Source organism: Mus caroli, chromosome 2 (genome assembly GCF_900094665.2).
Source record: "Mus caroli chromosome 2, CAROLI_EIJ_v1.1, whole genome shotgun sequence".
NCBI lineage: Eukaryota > Metazoa > Chordata > Mammalia > Rodentia > Muridae > Mus > Mus caroli.
The window spans coordinates 119950574-119962461 of record NC_034571.1 but is presented as its reverse complement, the minus strand read 5'-3'; the positions used below and the strand labels follow the sequence as shown (position 1 = coordinate 119962461).

Sequence of the window (11888 nt, the reverse complement as noted above, 5' to 3'; positions counted from 1 at the left end):
CCTTCCTTCCTTCCTTCCTTCCTTCCTTCCCTCCCTCCCTCCTTCCTTCTTTCCTTTCTCCTTCTTTCATTCTTTCCTTTCTCATTCCTTCCATCCTTCCTTCTTTCCTTTCTTCTTCCCTTCTTTCTCTTTCCTTCTTTAATTAAGTTTGCTTTTCTTTATCTTTAGAGACTGGGTTTCTTTGCATAGAATTGACCAACCTGTAAATTTCTCTGTAGACCAGGGTAGCCTTAAACTCAGAGATTTGACTGCCTTGCCTCCTGAGGACTGAGGTGAAATATGGGAAGAAACCTGAGTGGAGTCCATGACTGGCCAACATCTATATTTCTCTTCCTGATTTCTCTTTTGACTTTGTCTCTTTCTGTTACTCTCTATCTCATTCTGCCTCTTATGCTCCAGTCCCCTCAAAACTCTCCTATCCCTTAGCCCTGCCTTAAACCACCAAGATCCTGCATATGAGAAAAAAAATGGTGGAGTTTATCTCTGTTGGGCTATGTTATTCTGTGTAACAACCCAGAGATCTCAAAGTACATCCATTTCCAGAAAAACTGATAAATTTTCATTCTTATTCATGGTGCAGTGCAATGCTTTGCCCCCATCCTGTGTATATACTGTGTTTATCTTCTGGGCAGGTTGCATCCCATGCATTTCTGGGTAAAGCTATCTTGATGTTCAAGTGTGGACTTTAACTCACTGCTTTCCCTTCATAACGGATGTCTTGGGTAAGCTTGTCAATGTGTTATCCTTTGAAATGGGGATCCTTGTTCTCCTGGCTAAACTGTTGTCTTCCATTGCCCTTGCTTTCTTTCAGCTCTGAGCCTTCTTCATTCTTTCCATCCACTGTGTTTGTCTACACTTTGTTCTGGTTTCTCTGTGGCCTTGAGGCATAGCCAGACTTTTCTTTGGAGGTATCTCTAACTTTTAATCTCAGAATCTCTAGCAGTAAGTTTTCTTAGAAGTAATTCTAAATTTTTGCCATCTTTACTTGCTATAGCTCCTGGTGACTCTGACCAAGAGAAGGGAAGTGCCATGATGTCCAGGGAGCTCGAGGCCAGTTTCCGCGAAGGGGACACCCTGGCACAGGATTACTACATCTTGGGTACCCAGGTAAAGGGTCCTTTGCACGAGTCAAATTGGCTCTCCACTTTATGACCCATACCCTGGTAGCCATCAAGATGTTGAAAAGGGGCAAAATCTCAGACTTCCTGGTTATTTTCGAAATTCAAATCATGAAGTCTCTACACCACCGTCATATAATACAGCTTCTACAAGTTTTTCAAACCAGGCACAAAACCTACCTGGTGATGGAACATGCATCCCGGGATCCCTGCTGAAATACATCAAAAAGCGTCGGCCTCTAGATGAGGAAGAGGCATGAACCATATTTTCAGAACTCTCTTTGGCTGTCAACTATATCCACAGTCAGAATATTGCCCACCGAGACATCAAGGCTGAGAACATCCTATTGGATTGGGATGGCCATGTAAAACTCACTGATTTTGGCATAAGCAAAAGACTGGCCTCTGGGGAAAAATTCAAAGGATTTTGTGGCACAGCACGATACTGTGCTCCTGAAGTGTTCAATGACACACAATATGATGGCCTTCCAAGTGACATATGTTGTCTTGGAGTAGTATTATACTATTTAGTTATCGGCCACCTTCCCTTCCAAGGGACAACGCACTCCAACATAAAGTACATGATTCTATCCCAGAGCTGGCGGATTCCATATCACCTGTCCCCAGAGCTTCGAGACCTAATGATTAGATTAATGACAATAGATCCCACAATGAGGCCATCCATCAAAGAAGTATTGGCACACCCATGACTGCGCCATGATCAAGACATATTGACACCCTCAGAGGAAATCCCTAGAGAGCCAGAGCCCAACATTGCTTTTGAAATGGCTTTAATGGGTTTCAACATGAAAGAGCTTAGAGATGCTTTGAGGGAACGGGAATATAGCCATATCATGACAACCTACTTAATTATGAAACAGAAATCTATCTCACAGCCCCAATTTTATCACGATGGAGGGCAGGGTGGTACACTGGACCTTACAAAAGATCTCAACCTTTCTTGGCCTTTAAGGATGGTAACCAGTGACCCTAGCTTCACTTTGACCACTCTCTCTGAGCTGCGTGGAGATAGGAGGAAAAGCTGTAAGAGGAGGCATAGTGTACCTCCCACCCTCTCTTCTCTTAAGAGTAAGAAGAGGAGCTTTCTGAAAAACACCTCCCCACAGCAGGAGCTCACGCCTGGGGTTAGAAAGGGCACATGCAGAGAGGAGGGCATCATCAATTCCACAAATTTATCAGGAATAAAGATGTCAACAGCCACAACAACATCATATTCAGGAACCACAGACTCATTGTTGACAGCATCACAAATCTCAACCTTTGAAAATACACAAGATGTGGCCAATGAGAGCTCTGAGTCGTCAGACACAAGTAGCAGCTCGTCCTCCTGGGAGTCCACAACCAGAAGCCCCTTCCCCAGTGAGGAGCCCCAGGAAGAGATTACAAGCACCAAATGCTTACAAGACAGCAGCTCATCCTACAGGGAAACAGACCATCAGGAGCAACTGGGAAGGCAGTCCCAGGGTGTGCCCAGAGTCCCACTGAGAAGGTGGGGCTGGAAGGGCCTGAAGAAAACAATTGTCAACCCCGTAAGAAGCTTATGTTGCTGCATCCCAGTGACCAATAATGAAATCAGGCAGCCAATGAAGAAGAGTGCTTCAGAGACACAGGCTAAAACAAGTAGGTGGCGGTGTGATGGGAAAGCATACACTCTTTACATTCTTCTTCATTAAAACATTCTCAGTATGCATGTTGAGGGGGTTGATGACTTTGTATCTATCATGCGGTAGAGAAAATCCCATCCTGTCCTCCCACCTATGAGGAGTCTTCCAAAGCTTGGTTTCCATAGAGACAGCAGAGGATAGTGGCAAGGATGCTAGACATGTGTTGGTGAAGGGATCAATAGACCACTCAGGAGGAATCAGCCTGAGGGTCCATGCCAACACAGGGCCAGCACAGCCAAGCATAGGTCCTGCCGATTTCTAATATTTCTTGTGTCTGTTTCAAGTGCTGTCAAAGCCCCTGTCGCTGGAGTGTGATGCCAGAGAGTGAAGAGGAGCCTGCTGAGGATGCAGACAGGAGCAGGGAGGAGAGCGCCAGGTAGGAATTCCAGGCGGCTCTGTGCCAGTAGGAAGATCTGTCCATATTGAAGGTTTAAACTAGAGGCAAGATGTTGTTTTCCTCTGAAGTCTGAAGGAAAATTCTGGGAAGAAGATCTGAGTGATGTTCCTTTTGCCCACCCCCTGTAGGGAATTCCACACTGGGCAGCAGTCCCAGAATAGTTGTGGCCCAGTGCATTAATCTTCACAGAACACAGAAATCCCTGGAAGAAAACACCCATCCAGGTGCACTCCTGAGTTGAGGAGACAGTGATCCTGGAGGCAGAGGAAGGAACTCAAAGGACCTGACCTGTTGCATGTCTCCAAGAGGTATATGTGTGACCAGGGTAGAGGCAACAACAGAACTGAGAAACAGCAAGGGTGCATCTGGAGTCCTTAAGTGAAAACAGAGGGACAGAGAGAACTCAGCTCCACAGCTTCACAAAACTAAAACCTCAAAAAAGAAACTCTGATATTGCTAGTAGCACCATCAATGCATTAGCCTAAGTAAGCCTTGGTTAATGTATCCTTTGTTTATATAAAAAAGACTCCTTGACCTATTACCATCATTTAATATCCAACTCTGTTAAGTAATGTCTCTACATGTGAAAAGATTCCCAACCCCTTGCATGCCAGTTTTACAAACACACTCATTGTTATTGTATTAATAAAACCACATACCATTTACAATTGTTACATTTATTCATGTGTGTGTGCATGATTATATGAGGTTTAGGTGGAACAAGTGTTGGCAGGAGTGCAGAGAGTCCTAAAGAGCACATCTGATCTCTCAAACTGGTGTTACAGATGCTTGTGAGTCACCATGTGCTGCTGAGATCTAAATCAGGACTTTCTTAAGATCAGGAAGCACTGTGCCATTTCTATATCACCATTGATTTACTGAGGATGATAGAGCTTCGACTTATACTATTGCTTGCACATGTTAATTATCCAAAGTGGGAGAGTGTTGATTATGATAGATCCATGTGTGTATATACTGAAATTTGACTATAACAACCCTTCTTTCTTCTTATACTGTACACATACATAGAAAGGCCCTGCCATTTAAAAAAATTCTTCAATATCAAATTTCCAATATATATTGTTTAACACAAGAGTTTATACTTTAATTCTTATGGTACACATATTTGTTTATTGTTTGTATTTAGGAGAGCAAAATAAAAACTTTCCAACACATGAAACAATGAAAACATTAAGAATACACACAACTCAACAGACCTTAATATATAAAGCTATGGATTTCCCAATGCATCCCCCAAATCATAAGGATTATTGGCTGTATAAAAGATTATTTTTTTCCAATAAGGACATTCAACTCTGAATGAAAAGAATAACATGAAAACTCAGAGATAGTATCATGATAATAGCATGACAATTTATACCAAACTTGCTGTCCTTTGAAGGAAAGGAAAACAGTTATTTGTGATACTACATGCAGAGAAAAACAGCAAGTCTTTTTCAGTCTTGTCAATTCCATTAGAATAAGCTTTTCTTGGCATTGAATTCTAAATGGATATTATGACCTGAATCTTTAAGATTAAGAGGGGCCAAACCCTTGAAAAGGTGATGCATTGGTGGCCAGGCTAGCCAGATGGTGGCAAAAGAGACTGAAACAAATGAGTGAGTTTTCCAGGTCCTGCCAAGGAGGGGTAAGGCATTACTCAAAGCATGGTGCATGTGGTAACCTGACTGGAGGTAGGTTACATTAGGTGTTATGAGGAAGAACCAGGCACGACAAGCCAGTTCCCTTATTCATGCCCATATAATGCATTCTGGACAGTCCTGAATGTCGTCAGCCCAGAATTCTGGCTCCACTGCACGCCTTTAATCCCAGCACTTGGGAGACAGGGGCAGGTAGATTTCTGAGTTCGAGACCAGCCTGGTCTACAAAGTGAGTTCCAGGACAGCCAGGGCTGTACAGAGAAACCCTGTCTCGAAAAAAAAAACAAACAACAACCACCATGCTGTGACAGCAGTCTTTATCCAAGGGCTTGTATGCCAACAATAGCAGATCAGATGATTCCAAATCAACCAGTTTATGGTGATAATCCATAATGATAGTGTCTGGATCTTTCAAATCTTTCTGAGTATAAAGATTCCAGGGGCTGGTGAAATGGATCAGTGGGTAAGAGCACTCGACTGCTCTTCCAAAGGTCCAGAGTTCAAATCCCAGCAACCACATGGTGGCTAACAACCATCCGTAATGAGATCTGGCGCCCTCTTCTGGAGTGTCTTAAAACAGCTACAGTGTACTCACATATAATAAATAAATAAATCTTAAAAAAAAAAAGATTCCAACACGGTAACGCCAGAAGAAAGTGCTGACTGTGCACAATTCATGTGATCAGCTGCTTAACTATACCTCAGTCCACACTAAGCAACACTATGGGAGGGTTAGACTTCTTTTTTCTCTGCTTGGTTGCCAGTGTTTCACTTTCTATCACACAGCAACAAATTCCCTTTCCCTAGAACCCAAAGAGATGTGCATTTGATGCACTTGGACTTCTGCAGGACCTTGGAATACGGAGCTCTTCCTGATGGGGCATAAGCTTCATAAAAGTCACTTTAGGTTTCTACCAGTCCAGGGCTCCAATCACACTTCGTTCACAGTAGTACCTTAAAACTCACACCTTTCTCATAGGACGTGGAATTCATTCCATCTCACTTTAGGTCTTCAGAAATTCATCTTCGTAATCCCCATCTTCCACTTGGAAAACGAAGCTCCCATTATTGCCCTTCTGCTACAGTGCATATCTGTCAGTAGTGATGGCAGAAGTCTTTGCTACTGCCTCCAGTACAATGGCAACGGGTCGAAATGTATAACAACGGGTAGCTCTTCTGTCTATGCTGCACCCCGGGTGCAAGGTCTCTGGCGAAGCATTTAGCAGGACATAGCACGAGGGCGCAAAGGCCTCTGGGTGGCGCCGTTAATTGGGAGTAGCACGAGGGAGCAAAGGCCCCTGGGTAAAGCGGTTGCTCAGGTATTCCACGAGGGCTCAAATGCCTCTGAGTAAAACTGTTCTGTTTCCTGGTCACGGAAATCTTAACAGTTGGGCTCTGAGTAAGCCAGAGGTAAGAAGGGACAGATTATTTGGGTTTGTTGTTAATTTTGTTGTTTTAAAGGTAAATTGCCCTTTTAAAAATTGGTTGACTTAATATATTTGCTCTTTTTTTTTTTTCTTACCTGCACTTAGAGAGGAAATTTGAACACCAGAAACCACTTTTTTTTTTTTCTCTCCCTGTTAATTTTGTTTGGATTCTGAGAAACTTGCAGCTCTTCACCATTTACTCCTGATGTTTCTTGTATGGGGCCGTGGCCCTTTTGGTTGTTTTTGGTCATTTTCTTAAAAACACAACACAACACAACACAACACAACACAACAGTTTTAAACCTGAAGATTTCCGTAGTCCGTGTAAGCATGTTTATCCGTTGGCTCGCTTTCTGTGTGTCTGTTAAATGAATGTCATATGTAAATGCTAAACTAAGTCAACAGTGTCTCAGAACTGAATAACTGCAGTGACTTGATGCTCTAAATCATTGTAGGATTTACCGCTAGATGGTTTTGAACCCTTGAACCTGTGATTGTGACCCATGAGGGGGGACCTTTCAGTGCTAAAGCTGATCATGTGTGTAGCCAGAAAGGTACTTTTTGCTTTTAATTTTTATTTTTTGTAACCATTGTCTTAATGGCAAAATAATTATGGTAAAATACAAGTCTCGTGTTTATTATTCCTTAAGAAGTCTGTGTTATATTACCACGGAACACCCAATAAAGCAAAATGTGGTTGTTTAAAAAAAAAAAAAAAAAAGAAGAAGAAGGGACAGATTAGAAATACTTAACTGTATCCCAAAGACAAGTACGCAATGCCTGGGTCTGTCAGTTTTGTATGTTCCAGAACTTTAGGCCTTTGTTAAATTTGGTTTAAAATAACCTATCTTCGTAATTTCCCACACATACACATTATAGTTAGATAAGGTTCAATTGTTTCTCCTGCCTCTATCTGCAACAGGGCATTTTCTTGTTAAGCAGGTGAAGTGAGTGCTGTCTCCTGTGTTTACATGTTCAATTAGCCACCACTTTGCCCTACGGCTTCTCACTCTAAGTATTTTGGATCTCTTTGAAGCAGGATACCTATGTTTTATAGATGTTTACTGAAGAATATTGCCATATTTTCATGTCTCCCACTCCTGTTGGTTTTTATAGACTCCCAAGTCTACCATCACATAATAAGGAAATCAGTGGATAGAAATAGAAATTCATTGTCTAGCATCTAAGAGTCAAAAATCAAGCTGTTGAGTGGGAGAAAAAAAGGAGGGGGAAGGAAAAGGAACATGACTGCTGCCAGGCAAGGTTGAGGAAAATGTTTGTTATAGACATGTGGTTGAGCATAGCCAGAGGGAGTGGCTTCTGGGAGAATCTAGAAGAGATATTAGAAGACTGAGATGAGCCATATGAGGAGAGGGAGAGGGAAGGGAAAGAGGAAAAGATGGGAATAAGATGAAACAGTCAAGAGGCCCAAAGGTTCAAAGAGCAATTGACCAAAATGCTTGTATTATATAGGGAAGAAGAAACAAGCCCCCTGGACTGGGGAAATTTAGGGTGTGGGCTGAGGCCCTCCAGATAGGAAGGACCAAATGACTTAGGAATGCAGGGAGAACCTGGCTGCCAGTTTGATATTTTAAAAAGCCACCTTAGCTATTTGTTTCAGGGTTTGAAACCTAACAGTTGACTGGGATGTTTACCCAGGATGCTCTTAGAGACTGGGTTGCTACCATTTATCTTCAGCTTTTGGTTGGCCATCCATGGTCTTTTGCATTGTAGAGTCATCAATTGTTTAGTGTCTGCACTAACATGAACTCGAGATTATTCAGTCTTCTAAGAGCTTTGTTTTGGTTAGAGTGAAATGTCTCCACAGCATGTTTAATTCCTCAAGTAGCCCCTTCCCTAGCTAGCATTGCTGCTTTAGAGAGACTATGGAAACGGTGAGACATGAAACCTCAATACGATGAGTTGGTCATTGGGAGATGGATGTTGACTGTCTTTCATCTGAGATTGTCTTGGGGTGGGGATCACTGTTAGAACTGGTCCATTGTCTGAACCTCTGTCCTCTTCCCACACTCTCCTGCAATGGAAAGACTTACGCTCAAGCACAAAACGCTAAGCTATATGGTGTAAACACTGTGATAGAGTGAGTCAAAAATAATTGATCTCTCTAATTTTGTTTGTGCCAGGAATTTTGTTTTATCTGTGCTTAAGGAACTAAGACAAATCTAATCCCAAAGAAGGCCATAATCCCAGCTTTTGGAGGTAGGGCTCCAATGTATTTTTAGGAGAACACTATTGAATTCACAACAGCATATAGCCTACTATTTTTTCCCTTAAGAGAAGTTGTTTCTCTGGAGACTGGTTGATAGCTCATTTGGTACAGCATTTTCCTCACAAGCATGGAAACCTGACATTGATTCCTTGAACTTTTGAAAACTTGATTGGTGTTATGGTTTCTGTTTGTAATCTTATCACTGCAGGGATGAGTCCCTGTATGGATTAAGACCTTCGAGATTAAGTCCTAGTAACCTATAATGCATCCTTGTGGCATTAAGGCATGGAATAAAAGTCCTTTCCCTTGGGGAAATCTAACCAAGAGTGAGTTCAGTTTCGAATGTTGCTTCTCATGCTCCTTGTGTCTCCCATTCTCCTGAAAAGGATGTCTGCTCTTTATATATGGACTGCACAGAATAATCTCATGAAGAATTATGGGATTCTTTACAGAAATAATTAACAGAGGTAAAAATGTGATGAAGTCACTGGCTCCATGTGATCAAGACCAAAACAGTCACTCACTTATCGTTGTTTATCAACCAATAACCCAATATTGAATTCAAAGTGTATGAGGGATATTATATAAGATTGCTTTCTTTCTTTCTCTCTCTTTCTTTCTTTCTTTCTTTCTTTCTTTCTTTCTTTCTTTTTTTTTATTAGGTATTTTCTTCATTTACATTTCCAGTGCTATCCCAAAAGTCCCTCATATCCTCCCCTCACCCACTCCCCTACTCACCCACTCCCACTTCTTGGCCCTGGCGTTCCCCTGTACTGAGGCATATAAAGTTTGCACAACCAATGGGCCTCTCTTTCCACTGATGGCCAACTAGGCCATCTTCTGATACATATGCAGCTAGAGACACGAGCTCGGGTGGGGGGCGGGGGGGGAGAGGTACTGGTTAGTTCATATTGTTGTTCCACCTATAGGGTTGCAGATCCACCCAGCTCCTTGGGTACTTTCTCTAGCTCCTCCATTGGGGGCCCTGTGATCCATCCAATAGCTGACTGTGAGCATCTATTTCTGTGTTTGCTAGGCCCCAGCATAGTCTCACAAGAGACAGCTATATCAGGGTCCTTTCAGCAAAATCTTGCTAGTGTATGTAATGGTGTCTTCAATACTGGTATTTTCTGCTTTCAGAAATAATATACATGCTTTCTTCCAGGTCACAGTCTTGGAACAATATACAATTTAAGATTAAAGCCATGTATTGGTATAGGTTGTAAAAGCTGATTATACATACCCAAGGCAAGGAAGGTTGACTGCTAAATTGTTTTTGTAAATCAGGTTGAACACACAGCCAGAGTTCACAGTAGAATTGTATTCTTATGCTTTAAATGATCTTCAGGTGAATTATTACCTCTGGCTCTGAGATCCTTAAAACTTCCTTTGTTTTAGAATGTGCCATACATTTCTTTTTCTGTATAGATTTCCACAATCTCCTTGAGCTTGCAGGGCAGATACTTTAATTCATCAGTGAGTCTCAATCCTACATAGAGACACTGTCAAAAATCTAAATGAACACAGCAAGGTAGCCTGTCTCTGAGGAATGACGACTAAGTTTGACCACTGAGCTCCACATGGAAACATACATGTCTACACCAAACCTACATACTCATGAACACATACAAGCCAATACAATCTCGATCAAACTCCTATCCCTACCCCTTCTGATTTTTTTATAGCAGTTCCTAGGGTCTGATGCTCATCCTGAGTCCTTGTACTTTCATAGATTTTGCTTGGAATTTGTATCAAGTAGACTTTCACCTCTCTCACTTTATTGAAATTCTTACTGTCTTTCAGGTCCCAGAAAACCTGTTGCTCCACATCCAAATCCAGTGGTAAACTCTTAGCCCTGTCCTGCCTGTCCTAGCATTAGCACAGTGCATCCCTCCGCCTTCTGTGATTCGGTCTTCATCTGTTCCTGGCGATTCACACTTGACTTTACCTCATGGCCCAGTGGCCCCTTCTGAGTCCTGCCTGAAGGGACTCCCATCTGAGGCGATGATTTTGATGGCATTCCTGTGAGATTCTTTTGATTCCTTTCATTTTCAAAATGAAAAAAATTGTCTACATCTTTTGATTTCTCTCATTTCAATAAGTGTCAGCATGCTTTTTCTTGTGATGCTAATTTTACTCAAAACATTAAGTCACAATCATTAGGATTGGAGCTTACAAATATTTTTAACAGAGAGAGCTTACAAATATTCTGTTATACTTGTCTTTCAGTATGAAGAGTTTTAGCACTGTACCTTTGCATTCCTTGTTAGTATTTTGTGAACAGTTTGGTATACAGTCTTCCTTAAAATTGAGAAATTTACCTTAATTGACTGGAAAATATGTCCTCTTGTCACTTTCCTACCATCTAGCTACTAACATTGACATCTTCCTGCTGCTAAGCTAGGTTCTCTTAGGTTTACTTTTTCCTTTTCTCTCTCCAGCAAGGACTTCCTCTGTGTCCCTTAGAGTGTGCATTTGCATCAGGAGTGCTTCATTCACCTGTGAGAAATTCCTTCAGAGTTGACATCACATTCATAAACTTCATAGTACTTGATCATTCCTCTATCATTTTAATCTGAAATGTACTTACTTTCCCTCTGTAAAAATATACTTATATAAAAATGGCAACTATCCTATTGATAAGCATGGGAACACCTGGAAGCCAAGTGAAATGGAACAGAAACCATTTGTAGTCCCATAGATATGTGTTAATTTCTGCCTTCAATTTTCATTTCCTAGTTGCTTATGACTGAATTATATGAATGTGATCTAATCACAGGGGAGATGGGAAGGAAGGAAAGGGTGATTTTACCCTTTAGTTGGTGAATCTTTTTACTATTACAGATATTGATTGTAATTTAAATGTCTTAGTGGAATTTTATTATTTTTTATGGAATTAGTGAATCAAGAAGTTGCTTGATATATTCTGAACTAGTTGCTAAAGTATCAAAACTGGAAAGATTTTACCCATACACTTAATTAGATGGCTAAAGGTTGAACTGGGATAGACACCTGCCACCTAGGCTAATGATGGGACTTCAGTCTCTGGAACTCATTTATTGGCAGGAAGGAAGGCACTCCTACAAGTTGTCTTCTGACCTCCTCATATGAACTATGACTGGTGTAAACCCACATACAAACACATATACACACATAAATAAGGAATGAAAGAATATGAAAATCTAATGATAATTGTTGTGTCTGGCCAGCAGATCACAGCCTGGGTTCTAGCCTGGAAAGGCATTTTGGAAACCTGGAAGAGAAGAGGGGCTAGGCGGCGAGAGAAGGGAATGAAGCTAAGACAACATTCTGATCAAAGCTCAATTTTACTATTTCCAGACACTCAGTTATAAAGGAAGGGGGAGGGAAC

General features: G+C 41.5%; 1 pseudogene; it reads left to right on the top strand.

Annotated features, from left to right (window-relative positions):
* The first annotated feature begins 1229 nt into the window (after positions 1-1229).
* Positions 1230-1839, top strand: LOC110310129 (annotated as a pseudogene).
* The last annotated feature ends 10049 nt before the right edge of the window (positions 1840-11888 follow it).